This window comes from Solea solea, chromosome 18, assembly GCF_958295425.1.
Source record: "Solea solea chromosome 18, fSolSol10.1, whole genome shotgun sequence".
Classification (NCBI taxonomy): Eukaryota; Metazoa; Chordata; class Actinopteri; order Pleuronectiformes; family Soleidae; genus Solea; species Solea solea.
In genome coordinates, this window is record NC_081151.1 from 20,395,091 (window position 1) to 20,421,499 (window position 26,409).

General features: G+C 44.9%; 1 protein-coding gene across 5 annotated transcripts in view; it reads right to left on the bottom strand.

The window, feature by feature from the left end:
• LOC131444765 (doublecortin domain-containing protein 2C) overlaps positions 1-26,409 on the bottom strand; it is a 303,607-nt gene that overhangs the window by 19,696 nt on the left and 257,502 nt on the right. For 3 of the 5 annotated variants that reach the window (XM_058615394.1, XM_058615392.1, XM_058615390.1), the window contains one exon: positions 24,919-25,006. The exons of the other annotated variants lie outside the window; for them this stretch is intronic. The gene's annotated coding sequence lies outside the window, so the exon portion shown is untranslated. The remainder of the gene's footprint in view (positions 1-24,918; positions 25,007-26,409) is intronic. 5 annotated transcript variants of the gene reach the window in all.

The following is a 26,409-nucleotide window of genomic DNA, read 5'->3' on the forward strand; positions in this document are numbered from 1 at the left end:
GGCCTCGCGCTGCTCACAGCTGATGTGAGACCGGTGCTCTTGCAGCGTTGAGAGTGGACCAGAGTGTATAGTATAGTATATAGTTTGTTGCTTTTATGAAACTACAAAAAGAAAACTGTTGACATTTCATTGCTGTTTATACCGAATTATATACAGAATTATGTAGACCTAGTCCTTCCTCTGTTTTTGGCCAATTATTGAAATAAAAATGAACCCACTTTGAGATAAATGAAGCAATATTTGGATTGTATGTAGTTCATGCTTGAGAACACCTGCCGGGCATTAATAGATATGTGAATCCAAATATGGACAGGTACTTCTTCACGTATAAGTATTTGCATTTGTAAATTTGAAGTGTCGGGAATGTCTGACAGCTGAGAGCTGAAACCCGGCGTCAGGAGACCAGAAACCTGGAGACCAGAGCCTCTTTGTCGGACACGGTAAACAGCGAGCCGATGTTGTGTGTTCTAAGTCCACTTGGAGCCGAAATCTGCGGCTAACAGCTGAGCGGCTAACAGCTGGTGCCGCTAAAAACTAGCGACAACAAACAGGACCTTACGTCCCCAACTCAACTTTTATTTGGAACTTGAAACTGCAACGCTAATTCCACACGTTTTAGACCAATGGGAGGGGGCGGGACCTCGTTCCCAGAATGTAAACAGTGTCCGCCATCTTTGCTAACAGTTACGCTAACAGGACCAAGTGTCAAAAGAGCCTCTGTGTCGGACACGGTAAACAGCGAGCCGCTGTTGTGTGTTCTAAGTCCACTTGGAGCTGAAATCTGCGGCTAACAGCTGAGAGGCTAACAGCTGGTGCCGCTAAAAACTAGCGACAACAAACAAGCCTTACGTCCCCACTCAACTTTTATTTGGAACTTGAAACTGCAACGCTAATTCCACACGTTTTAGACCAATGGGAGGGGGCGGGACCTCGTTCCCAGAATGTAAACAGTGTCCGCCATCTTTGCTAACAGTTACGCTAACAGGACCACGTGTCAAAAAAGAAGGAAGATATTTCTCGACTCAGGGGAAACTGAGGTTGGGAAGCATTTAATATCGTGTTTGACGTAGACGTTGGATGTGACGCACCAAATATTAAAAAAACACTTTTATTTATCGCCTTGATCTCTAAATAAGAGGTGTTCACTTTGCCACAGGTTGCAGACCCCTGATCCAGGACTGTTACACACACACAAATGTAGGAGAAATCATCACAAGTGCAGCACACTTTTCGCCTTGCACTGTTTTGTAGCAGTCTTTAAAAATTCGCCTGCAAGGTCAGAGCAAGGAATTTGCCTCTTTCCAGATCTCTGACGCTACAAACTTCGCTTTGATCAAGCAACTCTTGCTTTTGTTTTCTCTCTCTCTCAATTACTTTGTGAATAACCTTAAGAGAGTCCTGTTCAACTGACTGGAACACGCGAGTTATTTGGGCTTTATGGCATCAGACAAATGTGTGTTTTATTCGCTGTGACCTTTTATTTGGAACCTGCGACGCCAGAGCGCAGCAGCTGCCGTGAGGTCGGTAAGGAATAAGTCAGTGAGGAAAGTAAACATCTTAAATAAATGCTTTCTTTCGTTTTTTTACCATAACGTTTTAGTGGAAGATCACGTTAAGCTACTTTACATTAAGATCTATTTCCCTGTCTCTGGCAGATCATTTCCCCAGTTTTGTTATTGTTATTTTTTTAATTTCCAGAGCGAGAGTTTTTGCAGTCGATTACATGATACAAAGAAAACATGAAAAAGGTGTCTTGTGTTGGGAAATTCGGACTCTAATAGCAGACACACGAGCAGATAATTAGTGGTTTTTACTCGATGAAGATTTATTATATATGTTTTGGCGTCCACCATTTCCATATAATGTGCAGTCAGCATGGAAAGCCATAAGATAAGTTGATACGTTTGTGATAAAAACAAGTTAGAAACTTAACTTGGTTCAATGTAGATTGTAAATAATGACTATTTATGTAAACACAGCTCAGATATAAGGCTGCAAAGAAATCGTGACCCTGTCCTACTATGACGATGAGGCTCTGACAGCTGGAAGGTCTTAGGAAATCTTGGCAGAGCCGGACAGTGCTTGGACGGCGCTCACTACAGTTGTGAAAACAGTTTGCTCCCCACCTAAAAATAACAAGAAGAAAAAGATAGAGGGGGAAAAAGAGAGAGGACAGAAACTGATTGTGTTCCCCGCTGTAATTCAGTCATCCATTTACTGTAAATACACAGCCCAAACAAGGCGAAGCACTGGGCAAATCATGACGTTTGCGCTGCCAAATTTCAAATGAAATCTTACAGCACGGCTCGTATGCCGCTGCACATACGTCGCACTGCACGTCCTCCGCACGCTCAATCTCTACTTATATACCTCACCCCGCGTTTGTATAAACACCGCAATTACTGCGCCTCTCGTTCTCGTCGAAAAAACCCCACAAACCAGAACCAGATCACGGCAGAAAACTATGTTTTAAAAGCCACAAGTTCGAGGGAAAGAGAAGCACCGGGGCGCCTCGCTGAGTCTTTTATGATAGAAGACAGAGAGGAAAGAAACAAACTATGAGAGACCCTAGACTGGGATCAGGGTTGAAGTGCACCCGCGCTAACAGCGGCCGCCTGTAAACAGAGGCACACCTGCCAGTCAGCGAGTGTGCGCCTGCTGTGGAGAGGTGAGCACTGTAGTGTCTCCCTGCCCTGTTTATGCAGCAGCCAAACAGAAAGATACAAACTGAGGAGCGTCTTCAAAGACAATCCGACTCTCTGTAATCACTCCTGGTTTGGGCTTTGATCTCGGGAGCGAGGAGGAGAGAGAAAATAATTACATGTTTCTCGGTGCCCTTTCACAATGAATGAAAGATGGTGTTAGATTTGAATCATATGGTAATGGGAGGTTGTCTGTGCGAATGTGATGGGGAGGTGTTGAATGCTACTTGAGGGGAAATTTACTTTTTTTTCTTTTTTATAACCAGCCCTGAAAGCTCTTGGCAACCTCCCTCTCTATGCTGCTACAGAACACAGAGGAGGGGTCAGAAACCAACATTATCTAGCCCCGTAGAGGGGAGGACACAGCACACTGACTGACTGACCGCTCTGCATTTCAAAGTGGCTCCATTATTTGTGCCTTTTATTTTGTGCGCGAGTCTCTATCCTATGATCTACATGATAACGAAGCAGCCCCGAGAACGGTATTATGATTCTGTTGTGCAGACGTTTTTATTTCTCCTTTCATCTTCTAACAGAATGAAAGCCACAGACATCAAGTAGTCTGGCGCACTGAAAAGAGATTTTGACACAATACAACTGAGTGGGGAGACGAACACATGAGGCCATTTTGTAAGAGGCCCACACTAGTGTTGTAATGTAACAAAGTACAAATACTTTGTTACTGTACCTTTGTTATTTATATTTCTGACAACTTTTACTCTGATACATTTCCCTTAGCCATCTTCGTTACTCGTTACTACAAAATAAAAGTTGAATTGGTAACGTAATGCCTGTTTTTTGTCGCTAGTTGTTTTTAGCAGCACCAGCTGTTAGCCGCTCGGCTGTTAGCCGCAGATTTCGGCACCAAATGGACTTGAAACACTGTACTTAAGTAGAATTTTCACATATCTATACTTTGTTATTAATATTTCTGACAACTTTGACTCTGATACATTTCCCGTAACCATCTTCATTACTCGTTACTACAAAATAAAAGTTGAGCTGGTAACGTAATGCCCGTTTGTTGTTGCTAGCTGTTAGCCGCTCAGCTGTTAGCCGCAGATTTCGGCTCCAAGTGGACTTAAAACACACCAGCGGCTCGTTGTTTACCGTGTCCGACACCAAGGCTCTGGTCTCCGGGTTTCTGGTCTCCTGTTTCCAGGGTTTCTGGTGTACACTCCGGACGCTAGGTTATAGCTCTCAGTTGTTTCAGCTATCTGCTGTCAGCTGAGCGGCTGAACAGGTGAGCTAGCGAGCTCACGCAGATAAACCGCAGATTTCGTCTCCATGTTGAATGAAAACACAGCGTGAGGTCGAGAAGCTGCACAGACTCCATACAAGCAGACACAGGGAGGTTGAGAGAGAAGTTGAAGTTTTTTGCCTCTCCCTACAATAAATGTCATTTTACAAAATTGTAATTGCTCACTTTGTTTAAATACTTTTACTTCTAATACTTAAGTACATTTTATATCAGAAAAATGACTTTTTGATACTTAAGTGCAGTAAAAGTCAGGTACTTTTGCTCAAGTATCGCTTTCAAGTACTTTATACAAGACTGGCCCACACGCAGAAATGGAGAAGGCCAACATTAGGCCAAAGATATACAAAAACACCGCAGAGAGGTTAATGCACTCGATTTTTCATCACGACGATACCTCCAGCTTGATGAAGCGTCTTTCCATATTGAGTTTTGAGTGTATGCTTCATAATAGATGAAAAGTGATTGAATGTTCTGGTCACACAACCCCGGCTTGCCTCGACTCTTATGCAATTACGGGGCGAGATGTGCCGACGTGTAATCAATTGAGAAATCCATGACAGTTCCTCCATTCGGAACACATGGGGAGACAGCCAGTCATCCTTCACGTGCCCTTTGTGACGGATGCGTCTCGTGCACGTCGACAACATGTATGACCAGCGAGCACGCATGCACACGACATTGGATGCTGCATAATCTATCGAGGTTGTCCAAACATGATGATGGCGAAACCAGCAATAAGTATTCGTCATCCCGCCGAGACTGCGAGCCTCCATTTTGAGTGATTGGGCTTTGAGAGCGCTCGGGTCTGACTGCATCTGCAGGCTTTGACCCTGCAAATAGAAGTGACCTCACGCGGCTGTTCTCCATATAGTGTCCCCGTCCCACTGCGGGGAGCATTTGAGTTAAAATAACAATAAAAATCCCTCATCATTCTGGCAAAAATATATTGGGTTTCAGAAACGTGTATTAGTCATCTGTTAAAGTGATTTACCTAGATTCATGTTTTACCTGAATAGTGTGACCTCTGGGGGTCAAACTATTAATGGGAGGCACCGGCAGAAGCGGAACAACATTTGTTTATACCAAGGATAGGGGTAAATGTGGGCATTTAGTGGTAGATTAGCAGTTTAACTGCCTCAACTTAAAGGGCTGGTTCGCCCATTTTTGCCACTTGGTCAAGAGAAGAATAAACTTAAGATGCTGCTGTGTTTGTGTATCTCACATTCTCTTACAGCACTGGAATATTATTTATTTTCTTACTGAAGATCCGTTACAATTGTTAAAACTTAAATAATAACTTAGGGCTTTTATTTTCTTTGAAGGAAGTGACTTTGATGTCAACTAATAGTCCATTTTATTTTATTTTATTCATCCCAACTCAGAGTGGCTGTTTGATGATCACATGACACATTTATCTCTAAAAAATTAGTAAAAATATTGTATATTTTTTGGTGAAGTGTCCCTTTAAATAAATAAGTTTGGCATTCAGAGCAATATATTATTAGTTTTCTTGCGGAGAGTTGACTGGGCTTTCTCTGTCCAGAAATAACACAAGTTATGAACTAATTATCAACATTTTTCCAGGTTTTTCTTTCTTTTTCTTCTGTTCTATAATTCTTGGCCAACTACAACCTGACAAGCAGTGTTTATTTTTCAATCTTCACTGAAAATGCTTGACAACAAACATAACTTCAAATGCAAATGAATTATCGTTCAGAGTAAAGTATCGCAGACGTCACATTTCCGTGATCACGTGGAAAATTCCAACGGTTCCTGAAAGCCGGGAAGTTGCACGTCAAAGCCGACGTGTGGTTTATTACGGTCCTTTCACTCGTGCTGTTTCTGGAAGCATTTTAAATTGTTAATACACTATTTTAACATGCAGTACATTGCAAATAACTGCCAGATATTGAAAGTTATGCTGGAAAACTGGACAAAAGCACTTACTCGCAGGACATTTTCTGGCCCTTTTATGGTTAAAATTAGCAAAAAGACGGACATTTCGAGGCTCAGGGGTTAAAGGTCAGCTAATCTAACTGGAAATAAGAGACGAAAGCTGCGTTGTTCCTACTGTGCAACTGTCAAGAAGAAAGCTGATATATAATATACAGTTTTTGTGGGAGGCAGGTAGACAAACTACCTACAGAATTTAAGACGTGGTGATTTCTATTTTCAGTGTAAACATAACACATTTTGATGATCCATGCCAGCCCAGCAGTGTCAATCCTACAGCATCCTGTGTGATGCAGAGACTGCATATTAACGTATGTAAGGTAGTCCAGCACCTGAGGGAGTGTTTACCGGGCGCTCCTGCTGTCACGCCTGTGATTGGGCAGAACAGGGATGAAGAGATGGGGTAGTGAAGCCAGATGGAGGAGAAGGGAGGGGAAACATAGATGCAGATGAAAGGAACGGCAGTGACAGATTCAGGCGGGAGGCAGCAACGATGGGGGTGGAGAGAAACAGAGGCAGGGGAACCCAGAAGGTGTTCCCAGCACGTCTGCCTGCTCATTGGCAGCTCCTCCACCAGAGGAATGACGACCCAACTGCTGCCATACAGGCCAGATGACTAACAACCCAATCACCACTTTGTTACCATAGGGCACAAAAGCATTTGTCTAAGCTCTGCCCAACTTTCTGTAGCATGAACAACTTTTGCTGAAGTTATTCTGTTATTCAATGTAACATTATTTGCATGCTGTGTCCTTTATCTGAAAACAGGCTGTGTCAAGCAATACTATCAGACCTGCCTGAAGAAGCATTTGAAAGTATACAGCAGCGGTGCAGGGGACAAGAAGCATTTATCCTGTCAAAGGGTACGACGCCATTTTTGAAAATGGTGCCTTTACATGCACAGTTTAATCAAGCTAAGGACGTAGTCCGAGTATATACATGGGGAGGATTAAACCACCACCGCTTATACGTCGTCTCCTTCTACTTCAAAGACCGGGGACCAGGACAATTTGGTGCAACGAGTAGTCCCACTCCAGTCCGACTAAGCATATACATGCAGGGGTAATCAGACTATGACTCACATTATCCAGGTATGTTAGTCCGACTAAGGCCACGTCTGGACGGAAACAATCTTTTTCTTTGCCGTTTTCAAAATGCTGTAGTACATATGCCAGCACGGTAGCTGCGCTGTACCGAAATGAAGACAGAATGAACCCGAGCCGGGGGAAATAAAGGGAAATAATGTCTTTTTGTTTAAGTTTACGGGTCGTGCCGTTTCCGTGTGCATATTTAGCGACTTTACAGGGTTAGGGTTAAACATGATTATCTTAGTCAGTCTAAAATTTGACTTTTAACATGCATGTAAACACACAAATATCTCGCGTGCAGCGCCAGACGACATGAGATCTGAGCTCGACTACACTTACCGAGAGAGACATGTGGAGCTGAGCATGTGTGATTTTTAACTCTTATTTTGTTTTTATGTAAAGCACAGTGCGTCGCTCCTGTAAATGAATAAAAATGAAGGCTGCCTTGCTGTGATCAGCATTGTGTGAACTCATTTGACAGCAGTTTGAGTGTAACAGACATTTGTTTGTATTCAAATGTTCAGCTGTACAGTTTTAATACGATAAGAGAGCGTGATGTAACAAACAAACATGAATGAATGAATGTATTTGTGTGCAATATGACATTAAAATAAAACTCCTCAGCAGAAAAAAACGACACAACTGGAGAAAGAGGTTCCAAAAATCATTAGATGACAAAATGCCATCTATGATAAGGATGAGCATTTCACAGGAGCCCCAGGTTGACTGACCGACGGCAATCAGGGCCTGCTGTTCTTCTCCGTCGCACTAATCCTGCTTCTGTGCCAGTCGGTGTGTTTTTATTGTGTCTGACACCGCGTGGATTATGTCGGTTAATTCACAATGAATCAAACAAAAGCTAATACTAATCCAGCGCACGGCTTTGGTGTGATGTCTGACGCTCGGGATTAATTCACAACATTCCCCCCAACCAGCCTAATCCTTAACGAACGAGATGGGTCGGTATCCTAACTGACAGCTTCTGCCTCGTTATGGCGGGGTGATATGCTTCACCTCGCTCTTCCCTCAGAAAAGCCATTCTGATGACTGAGACAAAGGGGGAGCCATTACAGGAAGAATAAACTGGGTAAAAACTTTCCCAACAGCTTTTCCTCGGCAGCCATTAAGCCTGTCTTGAAGCCTTTTGGAGTGCGTTCTGCTCCTCTTAAAGTTAAGGTTTTGACATTTCCAAATCAATAGGAGGCAGGGAGATGTGATTTTTTTTTACAGTTCCATGAAGCCTGGGTGAAAACACTTCAATCAGGCCTGCAGAGGACCTGACACAGGAGACGGAGGGATCGATCCATAATGAGTAGCGCTCTACCTGGGGTTCCACTCAAGCTTGTCTATTCCGAACAACCTTAAATCCAGCAAATCCAGCACTCTCAACAACTGATTACAGCAGCTGCCGAAAGTATGTTTTGTGGAAAAGGAAAAATGTGGGAGGAAAACTCCCAGTGGAGATTGTTCAAGCTGATTCTGTTCTTTTTTTGTTAAAACAAGTGAATTATTCCCAGTTATTTGAAAAGTGGATGGTAAGCATTGATCGCACTGACGCAGATAACAGGGGGGGAAAAAAACAAGTTTGGATGCAAGTGTGTCAAGTGCTCAAATGCTTTGTAATAAACTGCCGTGAATAAGATTAAACGGTTTTGTTGTCATCGTCTAAAATGACAGCTTTGGATCTATCGACTGAACCTGGAAAATAAACACACGCAGTATGAATCTTGCAGGCTCTTCAACAATCCCCCCCCCTCTTCTGTGTCACCACTGCAGCCGCTGTTCTACAAATGTATTGGCCGTTTTCAAAAGATGCTATTGTATCATTGAGCCAGCAAAGTTAATTAAGCGTCCAGCCGGCCTTCCTCTGTTGAATACACAGTCCCTCTGGGCCCCACAGCTGCTCCTACTATGAAGGCTAAGTGCTAAAACATGTTCCCCTTGCTACATGACTCACTGAGCTACGGCATGATGTCTGGATAGTTACCGTATGGCGCACCGAAAGCTGAAAAAGGCACGATCGTGTGATCACGTGACGAGTGGGAACATCTAACACTAGTTAGGAGTCAGATAGTTTCATTTGGATCAAAAAAAAAACCCACATCACAGCGCGTCCTTGATGGATGGAAGTGTCTCTCTCTCTCTCCCTGCAGACTTCAAACAGCGTGACCTGATAACAGCCTGTTCACCTCGTACTCCCCCTCCATGCCCAGGAATCCATGTGATGTCACCGCGATCGTCTGAAATATGATTTACTCGCACAGTCATGTGTCAGCAGTTTGAACTGTCTTATTAAAATAATCACTGAGCCAGCGGTAAAAAGTCACAGCGATATTTACATCCACTCACCAAATACAGAATGACAAAAAAAATCTATCTGAGAAAGCTGTCAAAGAATGTTCCACGATGAAGCGTTAAAACACTACGTTGCGTTTTAGCGCCCAGTAAATCTGCAGCGTAATAAAGTGCTGTGAGGTTCTTCCCCCATCTGACTGCGGCGCGCGTCTCCTCGGCGGATTTGTTATACGGCCGGGCCGGTAAAGCGGTCCAATGTGAAAACCATCTTCCCCAAAGTCAGAGAAATGTGATGTGGATCGACGCCGATAATAAATAGCGGCGATAACTGGGGGAGGAACCCATCATCCGGCAGTGAGATGGGTCTGCACGAGGACGAAGCAGCCATAAAAGCCTGAATGAAGAGATGTAAAACAATAAGGCCAGAGAGGATGGGAGGAAAGGAGGGCGTGTGTGCATGTGTGTGTGTGTGTGTGTGTGTGTGTGTGTGTGTGTGTGTGGGGGGGGGGTGACGACCCCGGCAAGCTGGCAGAAGATGGAGATAGAGAGATAGACAGAGAGGAATAGAATGAGGCGGAGGAAGGAGAGAGGGTGAGTCAGCCATGTCTGCACTCCATCAAAAACTGTGTCAGTCATTCACTACCAGCGACCGGCCCCACCCCATCCTCCCCCTATGGCCCCCGCTGCACTGTCTCTCTTCAACTCACACATTAATTCCACTTCTTTTAACTGCCAGCCAGGGGTGTCCTCGACTGAATGTCAGTCCTCTGTTCAGGGTGACAGGAGAGTGAGCGAGGGTAGAGAGGGAGCAAGTGTGGGCATGGGAGGGAGGGACGGAGGGAGGGAGGTGAAGTAAGGAGGCTGGAAAATACTTGGATTGCTCAGAGGCCTGTTTTTTAATCAGAAGCTCTTACCCAACATGACCCAGTCCTTCCCATTTAAATTGCAACCTTTTTTTTTTTAATATTGCTCTTTGTCTGGCATTTAGAGACATTTGATAAGACACCGTGTCGTATTATAGTGTTTGACAGGCGTGAAGACGGCAGACGTCTGAGGCACCGGCGTCCTGACAGCAGTGAAACAGGGGAAGCTCATTTCAGGTTTCAGTTATTTGTACACAAATTCTTACATAAAACAACAACTAACAAAACGATAATTAAGTAAAACTGAAATGCTATAATGTGTAAGTGTGTATGTACAAATGAAAATGAGCCCACTGCTCCACTCACTCCCAGAGAAGCTGAGCTTCCCTGGAAGTGACGTTTTTGCTGCATCAGCGCTGTGAAAAGACATATTCTGTGCCATCCCATAGACACAGCGGTTTTAATGCGAAGGCGGCCACAGGAGTACGAAAATCACGTAAGACGATGCGTAATCCGTGAGAAACAGCTGATTCTGAACGAACTAGTGACACGTTCTAATCGCCTGCTAGCGCACGTTTAGCATTGAAATGAAAACGGTGCATATTTGACTTTGACATTTTTAGAGGAAGCTGAGCTTCCCTCGCTGTCGCCACTGCCTGACACAGAGATCCACAGCGACTTTCAAAAGAGGAATAAACTACGTGGAAGAAGTCTCGGAAAGAAATCCACTAGATAGGAACAGTGAAGAGTGCAGAGGGAGAGCGGGTAAGGTAAGTGCTAGGACAGAAGATGCTCTTGGAAGAGCTGGCAATGCCGGAGACCAAGTGCTGCTGTGAATTATGGGAGTTATTCCCTCTGCTGGAAATTACAGTTAATCAGTGTCAGCCCCATTGAAACCTGAATCAGATCTATACTGAAACGTATGTCCCTGTTGGTTTCCTCTGAGGGCAATGATTTCCTTTTATTCATCTCCGCCGCCGCAGCAGCAACCCGGAGGAATCAGGTCACAGTCGGTACATGTAAGTAAGTCTGCGAGAAAAAGCAAAGCATGCACACCCCACGTGCACGCCCCACCCTCACCTCATGCAGGAGGCCTGATAAATAGAACACGAGCGGTGTGTATCTGGTCAACATGGCATGCATGAAAAATAATTACACGTAGGCTGACAAGCAAGGTCGACAGGCTCCAACAGCTGCCTGATCTTTGCTGGCTGTTTCTCCTTCTCTTGTCTGGACTTGGTTGAGGATAAAAAACACACACACACACACACACACACACACACACACACACACACAGTGGATGTTTTTCATGCTGTCATATGATAGCCCGTGAAGAATTCAGTGTTGGGAGTGAACTCTAAAGCCAGGTTATATTCATTATTGAGGATGAGCCAAGGATAGAATGTAGAATGATTCGCCGTGTGCTGTTGGTATGATTCTATCCACTTGCTTAAATTTGCTCTTAACCCTTAGAACACAGAGCATTACGGCTGCTTTTTTTTCCCCATTACTATGTAAAATTGTACAGTATATACAGAGGTTATAGGAATGTGCAACATAGAGTGTCTTATATCTCTTTTTTCAGCACAGCTACTGCATATGAACACACCTGAGCAAAAAGTACTGTTTACAAGTAATGTTTAAAATCGGATTGAATTTGTGAAATTTTGGAAATAAGTTCAACGTTCGCTTTGCTCGTTTTTATAAACAAAAAGTCTCATTTTTGTGACTTATGCACAATTATCGCTACTAAAAATGCGATATAAAATGAATCATAACTTTGACTCACAACACATAAGAAGATGGAAAAAAACACTTTTTAAAGCCTGCATATGTGACCTATAAACACACACACCCAGGATGTCCATATAAGGAGTTGTGTATTATTCCCACGGCACTAAGGGCTAAAAATTGTAAGTTGTTCGAATTTGGGGGAAAGATTTCGCCACTTATAACATCAGTTAACATTTTCCTGAGGAATAAATGCTCTTAATTGTTAGTTTCAGGTCTTCTTTAACCCTGAGAACACAGAGCATTGAGACAAAAACGTGTTTTATATCCTCTTTTTTTTCAGCACAACCTATAAGCAATAACCATAAAAACACACCTGAGCAAAAAGTGCTCAAAAAACTTGGATCAACTCGGATTGAATTTGGGAAATTTGGTAAATAAGTTGCATTTCAAAGTTCGCTTGGCTCGACTATTTTTGTGACTTCTGCACAATTATCGCTATCATAACTTTGACTCGACAAAAAATGCATTTTGTAAAGCCTTAAAGGGCCAATTCACCCAAAAAATATACCGTTTTTTAATCATTTCCGTAGATTAATGTGTTATTCGATCGTCAGACAGTGGATCTGAGATACACGTCTCATTCCCACAGAAATGAATTTGACAAAAAGTCGACTTTACTGCGATTCTGTCACGTTTTATGAGTAAAAGATCAGAAAAAATAACAAAATAAAAAAAGTGATTCTTCATTTGACCAAATGGGAAAACATAATTAAGTAAATTGACATTAACCTTTGATCCTTCAATTTTAATGATCTCATTTTAAACGTGTGGTAAATGTTAGAGGGTTAAAAAAAACAACAACAACCCACAACTTTCACCATCTGCAAACTTCAACCCTCATCAGGCCTGACCTGCGGAGAGCGAGTCCCTCAATTCTGGGTATTCATTAAGACCTGGAAGAGGATTCTGTGGTCCCTAAACGCTCCGCTCACCGCGCCATGGCCTCGTACTTCCTCTCCCCTCAGAGTGAGGAATGGGCACAGGGAGAAGAAAAAATCCAAGGCCAAAACACTCATGTCTCCCACCTCTCCCACCTCTCCCACCTCAGGCACGACACATTACCTTGCTCTCGTGGATGTAATCACACACGCGGCGAGGAGCGAGGGTTTGGCTGCGCGAGCATGTGAAGGTGTGTTTCTATTTACGGCTGTGACGGCTGTACTCTTTATGGGTTAGCATATCTATCTGTATGAGGGTGTGTGTGTGGGGGGGGGGGGGGGCTGTTTTTCTCTGTACATACATGTGCATGGATTGTATGTGAGATGCAGTGGGATTTACACCCAAGTCCACATGTGTGTGTGTGTGTGTGTCTCCCTTCAAGCTTATTCCCTTTTATTAGCGCCTCCTCTTTTTCATTAACTGAAAGGTTACTGGTGCATTGTAATACCCCCCACATGAATCGTCCGAACCCCCCCGCGTACATGGTCGCGAGGCAAGGCCCCCCCCGAACCCTTTTACTTATAAAACCCCACACACACACACACCCACTCATATGTGGTTTCCTTTAGTGGCAAGAGGACATTTCAATGGCATCGTCCTCCCAAACACAGGTAGAGTATTATCACCCAGGGAATAAATAACTCTGCCAGGTTAATTATTTGGCAGAAGCGTCCACAGATTAATAATGGAATAAAAATGCAGTGATGGACGGCATTATATTCCAAAAGGTGTGTGTATGTGTGTGTGTGTGTGTGTGGGGGGGGGGGGAATGATGGGCAATTGAGTGGAGTTATTGGAGAGCAACAGTGCATGTGCCGGCTTCAGATAGATGTAGGAGCGCAGTCTAGCCCCTGGGCTGTGAATATACTGTCTGTAGGAGGAGGGAGATTAACTAAGGCAGCTCGGTGACATCACGCCTGCAGAGACAGTTATGAGAAGTAGCTGTCATACGGCGTCGTGTGCAAGAAATGAAAGAGCAGAGAGAGAGAAAACATAATTATATCTCAGAAAATCAAATATGCAACGGTGAGCACTTCATTTATCCACACGTGAAATCCTGACTTTCATAAGTTACAATACAGTTTTCAGCCTAAAAAAAAACACTAAACTAAAGAAATGAAGGAATGAATCAATGCAGAGACAAACCCCTGGTAAATCCACCCATGGTGTTGATCAGTTCAATAAAGTGAGAGGAGTTATTATCATCACCAGTGCACAAACAACCCAAATACCCTTAATCTAGTCCAGGGGTAAAGCCTGTATTGACCTAGTGGTTATGTGTGCATGTGTGTGTGTGTGTGTGGTTTCTGACCTACTCTGCTTGGTGTGGTGACAGAGACCCTAAACCCTGTTCACCTGAGGAGGGCAGACTGGGGCAAGTTTCCTGTCTTTGAACAGGGAAGGGGGAGAGAGAGAGAGAGTGGGGGAACCAAGCAGAGAAGTGGATTTACTATGGATGTCTGTTATTTTGTCTCCCTGCTCAAATCTCTATTTATGTGACACATCATTTTACCCATTTGTGTAGTCAGTGAAATGTCTTATTTACATAGAAAAGCCCTTTTCTTACACCAAGACTTACTATAAAAGTACCCGACATGACACCACATTTTTTTTGAGACACAAATACGTCTGGAAAAACCGAGCGAGATCTCGTTTAACTCCGGCGACTGCAGTGTCGCAAATATCGACGAGCAGCCAGATAATCTGCGTCTCACATTTTGCAAACTAGAGATATATGTAATACTGATAAAAGGACAGACTTAGGGGAGGGGGGAGAAATCATGACTCTTCATGCTTTTGCCGTTCCCTTCCCCCCATCCATCCACCCACCCATCTCCCCTCTCACCCCTCTTGCCCTGCAGGGCAGGCCTTGCCTTCCATCTGTTGTCTGTCCCAGCTAGGAGCAAACCCCGTTCCCCCTCCATTCGCATTTACAATTCAATTAAAAGCAACAAGCCCCGTCTTCCTCCTCCCTCTACTTCTCTTCCTCCTCCTCCTCCTTTTTTTTTTTTTTAGCTGTGCCTGGATGAGCACAGCAGAAAGGGCCCACACCACATGTAGCGACGCAGTCATGACACACACTTGCTGGGGCACGGCGAAGCAACACCGAGCCCACAGATGACGCAAACACACACTGACACATAGATACACAGAGTGTTTGCAGAGGAGATGCACACACACACACACACACACTCACACACACAATGATTTTCTTTTTATCCTCATTTTGACATATTGAATAGAGAAGCGGGTTGCCGGGACTAAGCCCGGGAACAATGCGAGTGAAGAAAGTGGGTCACACTTTGCATTAGAATAACGTATGTGACGATGATGTAACAACGGAGAAAAGGGGTTTGTATTATGATGAACTGGTCACGTAGAAAGACCGCGTAAAGACAGCATTTTTACTTCTTTTTTCTTCTGCATGAGACAGCACATCGTGGACTGTGATGTGAAGAGATGACGTCGGCACGGTTTTATCAACACCTTTTTCCATAATGTGTGGATAAAAGGGGGCATTATGAAAGATTTGGTTCCTAATTCAAACAAAAACAACCAAAAACCTCTCACTGCTGTAATGTGAAAGCAATATCCACGCCCCCTTCTCCTGGAAGCGAGCAGGGAGGAAAAAATGAGAGTCTTTAATATTTAATTATGGTAGTGCCAACATGCAACTTTTATCACTTTCTTGTGTCATTTGCATCTCGGGCGAGCCCAGAAGATACACAAAGAGCAAGCGAGAGAGACTGTGTGTGTGTGTGTGTGTGTGTGTGTGTGTGTACAGTGTGATGTAGAGAGTGAGAGAAAAAGCTGAGGAACACAAGAAGAAAGGGAGGCAAAGGGAGGGGAGGGGAGGGAACTCAGTGTCATAGGGGAACCCATATGACAGTGTGAGTGCACTCAGGAGATGTAAGGGGGGGGGGGGAGGGAAAAAACAAAACGTGAAATAGGGCAAAATAGATATTTAAAAGAAGGGAAGGTGCAAGAGTGAAAAAGAAAGATCGTATGATTCTCGCAGAGTCTCATCTGCGCCGACGCCGTCTGACACAACTTTCCGTGCAGTTTGTGTACGTGTCCTCGCATCACTGACCCCAAAGCACAAATGGCCCCCCCCTCCCGCCCCTGCCCATCCCCTCATCAACAGTCTTCCCCTGCACCCGGGCTTAACTCCCTGCCTGTCTCCGGCACTATGGCAGAGCGCATTAATGACTGATAATGTGTGTAATTACCAGCCCAACAGCCACGAGGAGCTGAAGAAGAACCAGACGAGTGCTCCACTCCTCATCTAGGGCCCCTTGTTCCCCCTCATTCACTCTGAATGGCGGTACGGGCTCCAAATGAAGCCTCATTGGATGCCGCCGCTACACTTACAGCGCTGACAGTCATTAAGACGGGCCATCTAAATGAAAAGAGGGGGGGGGGGGGCTGTCATTACCATAAGAATGCATGTCAAAGCAATTTTGATGTGGCTTTAATTTCAGTGCAGAAGGGTACTTGGATTATTCAGTCCACATTACGGAGCAGATAAGACAGTCAGCATTCTGCACTAATTTAACACATCATGCACCTAGAGCTCCTTCTAAACCAGAAGCAAACGACTGACTAATGACGCTTCTCGCGGTTCTCTCTCTCTCTCTCTCTCTCTCTAAGCGTGTTTCTGAACTGTATTTTCCAAAAGGCGGGGTGTATCTAAACTGACGTAAATATTTAATACCCCGTGCACACGAGTGGGAGTAGAGTCCAGGACCTCCACCTGTGTAAACTCATAAAGCCTGCGCTTAAACCTCAGTGTTGTGGAATGGCGTTTCTGGTCTTTCCCAGTTGTGGGAAATCATGAGAGAGAGAGAGAGAGAGAGTCTCAGGCCATGCAGGGACGTCGGCCTTCACACACACACACACACACACACAAGAGCAGATGTGGACGTCCATGTTTTTCCCATCACACCTTTCGCCGGGTTTGCCTGGGGCCGACCAATTTGAACCTAATAAAATGCGTTCGCTGGAGGATACGTGGGGTAAGGGGGAGACTGGAGAGCCAGAGCCATTCTCAGACACGCTCACACAAACTCTCTGTGTCTGACTCTGCAGCACAGACCGTCATAAGGGAATGATAAGGGAAAAAAGAACCAAACGAGTCTGTTTTAGTTATAATTCCTCATGTCACTTTGTTGTGACGACTGCAAAGACGGTAAATTTGGCTTTGCTTTTACTTTGAAATAAACGCTGTTACTTTTTCCAGTAACGAGTAATCGAATTAATTACTGTTTCAATCAGGATATCGTTACCGTTACTGCGTTACCTCGTTACTTCTCGGTTAACCCTAAAGCAGCCTTCTCAGACCCGGAAGTATAGTCTTTACTTTTTTCCCGTAAATGAAATGAAATGAAAGGGAAGAAATTATATGTTAAATGCACATTATGGACAATTTCTGACCTCATGAAACGTCTTCAAGAAGACGAAGTTGTGTGCCACACAATCAAAACAACCCGAGCTCAGACCCAGCTTAGTAAACTGGTAACCAGGTACGTTAGACTCGACATTAAACTAGTTTAGATTTGTGTACACTGTTTCTGTGAGTAGTTTATTACATGAATTATATTATATATAGATTTATCATAAATATCTGAACCCGTGCATGGATGTTAAGTTCTGTTAAAGAGGCGGTGGAGGTGGGGGTCCAAATTCTTTGAGCACTTAAAATGTACTAGTAACTAGTTACTTTTATAATTTGTAACTCAGTAACTAATTCGGTTACTTTACTAAGTGACATTTCCAACACTGCCCACACCACGAGTCTGTCAATCTGTGGACGATCTACATCCTCGACCCTTTTGCAAACACTGAAGGAAAAAGAGAGTGCTGACCCCGCGGTTGGCGATCCTAAATCAGGACTCCTACTGTGTGAACCTTCATTAGGGCCTGGACTGTTTCTCTTGCGTCCATAAATTATTCGACGCCGCTTACTCCAGAGATGGCTTAATCCGCACAGCTTCGGACATTCGGCGGAGGATGCATGCTTCTTCTTTTTGGGATTCTGTCGTGGGACGGAAAGGCGAGTCTATGACACGGTACCGTCGTATAAAAAGGAGCAGTGATGAATGTGGGAATGAGGAAACCAGGGGAGCTGCGGATCACGTTAAGATTTTAACGTCTTAACATCACTACAAGCTGTTTAAACGTGCAGTGGCTGAACGTCAGCTCAATTTCTTTCCTCGCCTTGATTAAACGACTGTGCGCAATCCTGCCGCCGTTAAATACACCCTCAGAAATAGGTTCTCAATTAGTTCTTTAGGGATGAACTGAAATCCTGCAGTGGGTAATTACAAACAACAACACAATGACTTTCAATCTAACCGGGGTTAGTGTTCGTTAGCTGACATGCAGTCGGGTTTTCTGCTGAACACACATTCAGGCAGAGGTCCAGATGTTCCTGAAACTGTCCAGAGGGGCCGCGGAACGCAAATCTCTGCAACAGCCCCCCCCCCAGAACTTCTCCGGATCCAAGGTTCTGGATCAGATTTCCATTTCTAACCATAAGTATTTGTACAAAAATAGTGATATGCACAATTCGCGTTCAAGAATGTGCACATTGGATTTAAAGTTCAGTCGAATGTACACAGCACTTAACATTTGGGGGGGAGGGGGAGTGTATTTTTCTCCACCCTACTTGTCAGTGGTTGTTTAAAGAAGTAAAACAGGCACCGCTGGCACAGCCAAAGCTCCCGGTGATGTCTGAGAACGTGTTTTCCACCCGCGCTATGCGCAGCCTTAATGTATCTGGCACTCGCAGCGGCATGTTGCTGCAGCTTTCGCATTAAAACAAACACCAGCTCTCCACAGGAACGGACTCGAGGAGTTTAGAAGAGTGAGGCTGGAGAAAGTGAGTGTGTGCTCTCCCTAGAACTACCGCCTGACACTTTAATCCCCTCCTCTTATACTGCGAAGATGAATGTGTGACAGAAGATATTTGGTCCCTGCAGATCAAATGCTTCCCAGACCTGCCCTCAGAATCTTTTGATTTCCACTTCCAAACACAGTACAGTGCAGAACTGTGTGTCGCCTTCCTACTGTAGCAAAAACAGGGAAGGAAAAGTCAAACCTCATTAATTCCCGTCGCTCTCGTTGACTTTGACTCTCCGCTGCTCTGTGTGTGTGTGTTATCATTTGTTTACAATCTAATCAATGGGTCAATAAATCAATGTGTAACAAATGACACGGCGGGCGTTAATGACAACCTGGGATTAGGACGGATAATGCCGCTGCAGAGGTGCACGTGCGGGATCAGCCGCAGACAGGCGGACGGAGCACTCCCCATGGGTCGTGCACCATCGAGCTCCGGCACCCCGCACTCTTTCATCCCTCCCCACCGCAAGCTCTCGGGAGCCTGGAAAAGATTTGCCAGAGTGCCAAGATGAGAGACCGGGCTAATGCTGAAATGTCAAAGCACCTTAATTAACACAGGGGGCTATAACCGTGATCAAGGCTCCCTTGAGGTGTGGGAGCAGCGTACAACCCAATCTCTCTGCCTCAGCCGGAGCTCTTCCGGATCGATTGGAATAGATTTTCTGCTTTTGCACACACCTGGATGCTGTCAACAGGGGGGGACATAAATTTGGTTCTCCATCTCTTCCAAACCTCATACTGTATTCCTCACGCTGCGTGGAAATCTCGGGGAGCTGTTTTTGGCAGACTTGGCTTGTTATAAAACAGAAGACTCAGTTTATGGTGGTCTTGGTTTTAAACTGCCCTCAGATTGAAAGCCTCCTTTGAGAAGGCCTCAGATGGCTTTGGTAGGATTCTGTCCCACATGCACACGTACACATGAGTCTCCCTCTCTCTCTCTCTTATTACTCAGCATCAGGCTTTCACGCTTGACCTGCTTTTTAACTTTCTGATCTGGATTAGTGGTAGATAATTTAGGGAGGAGAGGAGCAGGGGCATGTGTGCCTGCTTGAGCTGAAGGGCTTACAGGTAGTGGGCCCTGTTATCATTCACAGCTGAACTGAAGACAGCGTTGACACAGCTGCCTGTAAGAATCACCACTGAGAGAGATGGAGAAAGAAAGAGTGAAACGGAAAATACATTTAAAGGAAAAAGTCCCCGCTCCGCTGATCCCGCGGCTCTCCAAGCACTTGAGTTCCGGAGGATTTTTGCGATTGACTCGTAAAGAAAAAAGAGTCGAGCCAACTCAGCCGAGTGCCACCTCGCTCAGGAGAGAAAAGGAGGATGTGAGGGGTGAGGATATTGCAGGCGGGTGAGGGCGGGGGGGGGGGAGCACAGTGATAAATCCATTTACATCCTCCCCTGTTTTATTTGCTCCCATGGACTCTGCTCCACGTCTCCCCATTCAGGCTTGTTTACCTGGCAAGCCGAGTGTGACTAAAGAAAATTCCCACAGCCTGAGGTGGGATTGGAGCTGAGGTGGAAGGGGGGGAGGGGGGAGGGGGGTGAGGTTTAAGGTAGGTTGTAAGGAGACGGAGGAGGGTTGAGGGGGTGTTACAGAATTACTCAAAGTTGTAAGCTGTAACCCACCTTCCCTCTCCCAGCCCCCCATGGCTTAATTATCATGTGCAGCCTAGTGGAGATGAAATAACGGAGATTCTCTCTCTCTCACACACACACACACACACACACACACTGACGAGCAGACACACAAAAGGCACAAATAGGAGTAGAGAGACAACATGGTCTGCTTTTAATCGAAGCTAATCGGCAAGGAAAATAAACACGCCGGCATGGCAGACATCTATCTTACGCCGAGGCTGAAGCTTCCAGATAAGGAGGAACAGGACATGTGTTCTTCCCTTTAAAACGCCGCCTGCTCCTCATTGGCGGAATTAAGCTTTAATATGGGTCTTAAGAGGAAGCATCTTCAAGGTGAAAAGGTGAAATTATGGGGACGGTTTTTCCACCGAGGGACATCAATCATTTTTTTAAACTGTTGGGGTCAGAGTTGCCCCCCGTCTGAAAAGTCCACGGTCAAATGAGATTTGCGCCGCTTTCCAGCGACTGCGAGTGATCTGTGGAAGTTGTTACGTTGCCTTTGCGTGAAGCTTTAATTAGACAAGAGTCGCCGTCCATATCATCTCAGTACAGTTGGCAAAACACAAACACAAGACGATGGCGGAGGGAAAGACATCGCGAGAAGGAACCGGCGAAGGCCAAATCTATGCATTCGTCACTTTGTGTTCCAGGACAAATTCGCGTAATGGAAGTGGAGCAGGAGAGAGAGAGAGAGAGAGAAACACAGAACAAAGAGAAATGTTGGTTATCAAAGGGAGAAAGAATGAAAGCGAGGAGACGAGTATCAGTCATGTGGTAATCGTTCTATCAGTGGCGGGAGTAATGAATCCAATTTCCCGAGCAGCAGCAGTGTCATTTAGGAACCGTGGAATGCAGATTCATGGGCGTTTCGTGGAGAAGCTTTTTTGAACCTATGGACACATTAAAAGGCATTCTGGGACAGACATTTTTTATTATTGAATTTCCTTGGCCTGCAGCTGTGCACGGAATAAGAACCATTTTTTTAACTGATTCTGAACCGCCGAGTCCCGAACACGGAGTTCCAACTTTATTGTTAACTGCGAGGCTAAACGTGATGTCATCTTGGAAATGTCAGACATTAGACCATTTCCTCCGCGCGGTGAATCATCAAGTCCCTCTTAAAAAGGAGAGCGGACCCGTGCGATCCAAAGATCTTTGGGTTTGTGAACTTTAATGGTTTAAGACTTTCCTGCTCCAAAAATTGTAATTATCCAAACAACTGCAAGCATATGCTGCAACGAAAAAAAACTCAAACTCCATCTTCATTCTTCATCTGATGGCTTTGATGTTTGACCACAGAATCTGAACCGTTTTGTTAACCATCTGAGGCTGTGGAGCAGCAGGGAAGCACACACACACACACACACACACACACTCGGGCCAGGTCCGGGGCTAATTTGCGGGGATCACTGCACTGACCCTGACCAGATAAGGTGCCAGTCGACGAAACTTCCTTCATTTCCTCTTGTTGTTGCAGTATGAGGAGCACAGACAGCCACCGGCCAGCTTAAGGACAGAGGGGCTAAAAGGTGAAAGCCACGCTAGGCTGAATTTCAGGCCTGATCAAAAGGAATGCGACCTGGGCTTGGGGAAGCAGCAGAGCTTATCAGCCCAGTCGTGAGGCTTTGGAGGAGAAGAGCCGAGGCCCCAGACATCTTCAGGTAAAGCCAGGTTTTCCCAGGAATAAAATAAAGTCACTTCTTTTCTTCTTCTTTTTTTGCCATTGCCTCGTCACTACATCCGGACTACTCCATTTAATTTGCAGCCTCCGTGTACTGCGAATGAATACATTTGGGAGTTGATGTAATTTGATGGGATACGTGTTTACATATAGTGTCTGTTCACGCCCCCCACTGCGTCGCCTAACGCATCTGTGCTAATGTATCATTCATGCTTTTAATTGCTAGTAATTAACTAGGGCCCAATTAGCAAGAGAGATAATCAATACTTGTTGATCAACACGCAGGTGCATTATCTTTGTTGCCAGTAGTAGCACATTTGTGGACTTATGGGATGGAGGAAAAAAAGCCTGTTTTCTGCAGGGCTACATGTGCAATAATGGAATCAGGTTAGCTCGCTCCAATATTCGCGGCTCTCCTCTTAACAGATGATGTATTGAACTCTTCTCTCTCTCTTTTTGCCTCTCGAAAACGTGTTTACTTCACAATACTCTGTAATTATCTGCTGACTAAAGATTGCATAGGCACCGGGGGCTGACACGACACGACACGGCACGGCACGGCACGGCACGGCACGGCACGGCACGGCACGTTGGCAGCCGCGCGGGAACCGTTCGCGTCAGTAAAAGATGGCAAAATAAAGACGACGGGGGGGAGTGAATGGAGACAAATTGAAATAGATGTAAGTGTGATGGAAGTGGAGGAAGGTAAGAACCAAAAGCTGCTGAGTCGCAGCTTTTCTCCAGGATGCAAAATGGAATGAATGACGGATGAGGGAAGTTTAAAAAAAAGGAAAAAAAAAAAAGAAAATCATTGGGCGTCCTCCCCCCGCTTGGCCCACTAACCACACGTCCTCCAGTGCTTTGCTGTGCCGTGATCAATATTGACGTTGTCATTAAGCAGCTCTCTGGTAATGAGGGAGGGGAAGGGGGCCCTGGGAGAGACATTAGACCTGCACGCCATGCGTCTCGCCCTGCATGTTCAGCCCAGTAAGCCCAGCAGAGCAGACACACTTCACCCACAGTGCAACTTGGGAAAGTTTCTCACTTCTTTTTTTTTTAATTACAATGAACACAAGGCTTGTAATTATAGCTTCTGACTCGACGATGATGGTGATGGTGATGATGATGATGATGCATTCCGTGGTGTTTTCAGTCTCGCGTGAAAACAAATCACGTGCAAAAAATAAAAAAAGAAAAAGTTGTCAATAAACACGATGGTTCGTTTGGAACAATTCAAACCACACAACAAAGAGAGGGAGGGAGAGAGAGAGAGGGAGAGAGAGAGAAAATGCTCAGTCACAGACTGTTTGGAGGTCAGGAGAGTGTGCACCATATCCCTCAGAGGGCCTCACTAATAGCCATGCAAACATACATTTAGCTGTGACACTAAAATCCAAGGGCGCAAAACCGTCCATCATTGGTCTTAAGAAGAAAATGAGTCAAACTGAAAAGGCAAACAATGAAGGGAGCAGAGCGAGAGCTGACGGATCTATTCGCAGTCCTTCACTAACCAACTGTGTGTGTGTGTGTGTGTGTGTGTGTGCGATGGAAAAGGACAAGGCACAGAACGAGATGGCAATTTGGGGTTATGTGTTTCACTCAGCTCCGGCCCACCCTGTCTCTGTCTGTGTTTGGCTTAACACGGCTGCTGCTGCTCGGCTCCAGCAGCAGCAGCAGCAGCAGCAGCAGCAGCAGCAGCAGGAGCAGGAGTCGTTGTGACTCTGCCTTCAAAGCAAAGTTTACTGTGACATGTGATGGACTGACGACAGGAAACCCGAGCACACAGACACTCAGCTCAGGGACTTTTTTTTTGTTGTTGTCCGGATTAGAAAACATTCACGCGCTTCTCTGGGAGTGTGAGACAAAATAAAGCTCTGTTATCAGAGTGTTGTTGTCGTGAAGTACTTTATATGATGTAATCTATCATAATAGGTGGGAAGAAGAAAACTTTGCAAGTGTTTTCCGACGGAACAGATCATACTATATTTACTTCAACAAACAAAGCCGGCGCCAACTTTTCAGGGCAATACAAAAACAATAAGTAGCCTAATAGATTCATATTAGTAGTCTGCGTCTCTAGTTTGTGAAGAGTCTCTCTTCGGCAATATCATTAGGAGATGAAATAAAGTGTTTGGACTTTTTCCAATAACACCCGCCGTTTGTTCCACAAAGCACTTTTGTGTCTATATCTTTCACACACACACACATATAAAGGATATCGCTGGATAAGTGAGACAACTATATATGAAGTTTCATGGATCAAATGATCTGTTTACGGCTCGCCTGTGTTGCTTCTGGGTAAGAATAAAAACAACCTCCTCCTCATTAACACAGGCCACTTTGCAGCGCGTGTTGCGACCAGACAGTTAGCTCAGCTCGTTCTGACAGATCCGACACTTCCCCACATTTGATGTTTCTTGGGATGGCGGATACGGCGCGTACAGTATCGTCGGCATAGCAGGAGCCTGATGTGTCCTCTTTACATTGGTCTCGCTGCTCTGCCTGAAATCTATTGCCAGTAGATTACAGGCAGAGCAAGAATGACAGCGGCTGCATTTCTTACAAACGCTGTGAATACATAATGCATAGCATTGTCTGCGTGAACCCTTTCACATGCTAATGCGAACCTTTCTGCAGATGTCTCAGAGGTACGAGCTGGTGACTCCGGAGTGGCAGAGAGGGGGTAAAAAAAAAAAAAAAAAAAAGGGAATCAAAAAGAAATCACATGGCTGCTTTCATTTATAACCAACCATTAGGGGAGGAAAAAAAGGGAAAAACATGTTAAAAAATATTTCACCTTCATGTGGTGAGGGCGATGGAGAAGGGCCTTCCTGAAGGTGGGTCCAACTTGGCATTGTGGGCAGCCGGCTCCGTCATCATTGGAACTTTAAAAAAAGGAAAGAAAAGGGTGATTTACAGCCATGCAGAACCGTATCCAGACAGAAGTCCTATACCAAATGCATGGCAGAGTCATCAGGATCTGTGATTAACATGTCTGGAAGTAGAACTGCTGCAGAAGGAAGTGCTCTCAGCAGCATTCGGGCCAGGCACTAAATCCACTTAATTGTACAGTGGTTGTACAGTGAAACCCTACAGGCACTAAATGCCGGGGTGCGATGAATGAAATGCTCATTTAGCGTTTTTTTATTGAAAGTTCCCACGCGTGATTATTACACCGAAGCGGCGCTAATGAGTTTAGATACCAATACCAGATTTAACGTGGACAGCAACCATTTTTAAAAAGCTGTGGCAGCACATAATATGTAGAAAGATCAGATCCCAGAACCTTCGTGGGTGTCAATCAATATATATCCATATGTTCCACACGGTGGATGTCGTGGTTAGCACTCTTGCCTGTGCAGCAAGAAGAGACCGGTTTGTGACCCGGTTGGAACAAGGGCCTTTCTACATGGAAAGGTGTGCGTGGGTTTTCTCCGGGTTCTCTAGTTTCTTCCTTTCTTCCAGCTATCGTTCTACACGTGTCTATGTTTTGGTTTTGTTTACCCACAATGCCCTGCGTTGTAGTCCACTTCCTGTATTTGGTTCACTTGAAGCGAACCGAGATCTACTTTTTTAGGCGGACAAACGAACCGTCCATTCCGAGCAAACTGGTGTGAATGCACCCTGAAGGCCAGCGCCATGTGAGATGTTCTATTTGTTCGCACATCAGCTGAGCTGTAGCCATAAAAATGTGCCTCGTTACTCAACCAAGTGCCAGGACTCTTCAGTCTGAGGCCGTTCTACAAATTATGTCTAAATAAAACAGAAAAATATGCTCTGATAGCAACGTGCTACTATAGAAAACATGGGGAAGGCCAACAGGTCCACACACACACACACACACACACTAACATGCACATCCATGAACCAAAACAGAAGCACCAATGAAGACATCATGGCTCCACTATATATATATATATATATATATATATATATATATATATATATATATATATACATATACATATATGTATTTACATTGGAAAATAGTTGTTTGCTGTTACATTACTGTGTTTATATAATCTTTAAATAGACTGAAAAAACACTGAGCAGAGTGGTGTTCATGGATGTAGAACGGTGATGGATTATCTTGTGGGGGATTGTTCACCCCTTTAGTCGTGTTTTCGTTCCCTCTTTTGTTACTAACTCAAGGCTTGAGGTGAATTGTAGCTTCCACTGTTGACAGGGCCCCAGTGACCTTCCTCCCCAGTGAGTGCTAGTAACACTGGACAGGCTACCACGGCCGCGGTCTGTGTTTACCATACCATTCAGGGCAGGCCTGCTGAAG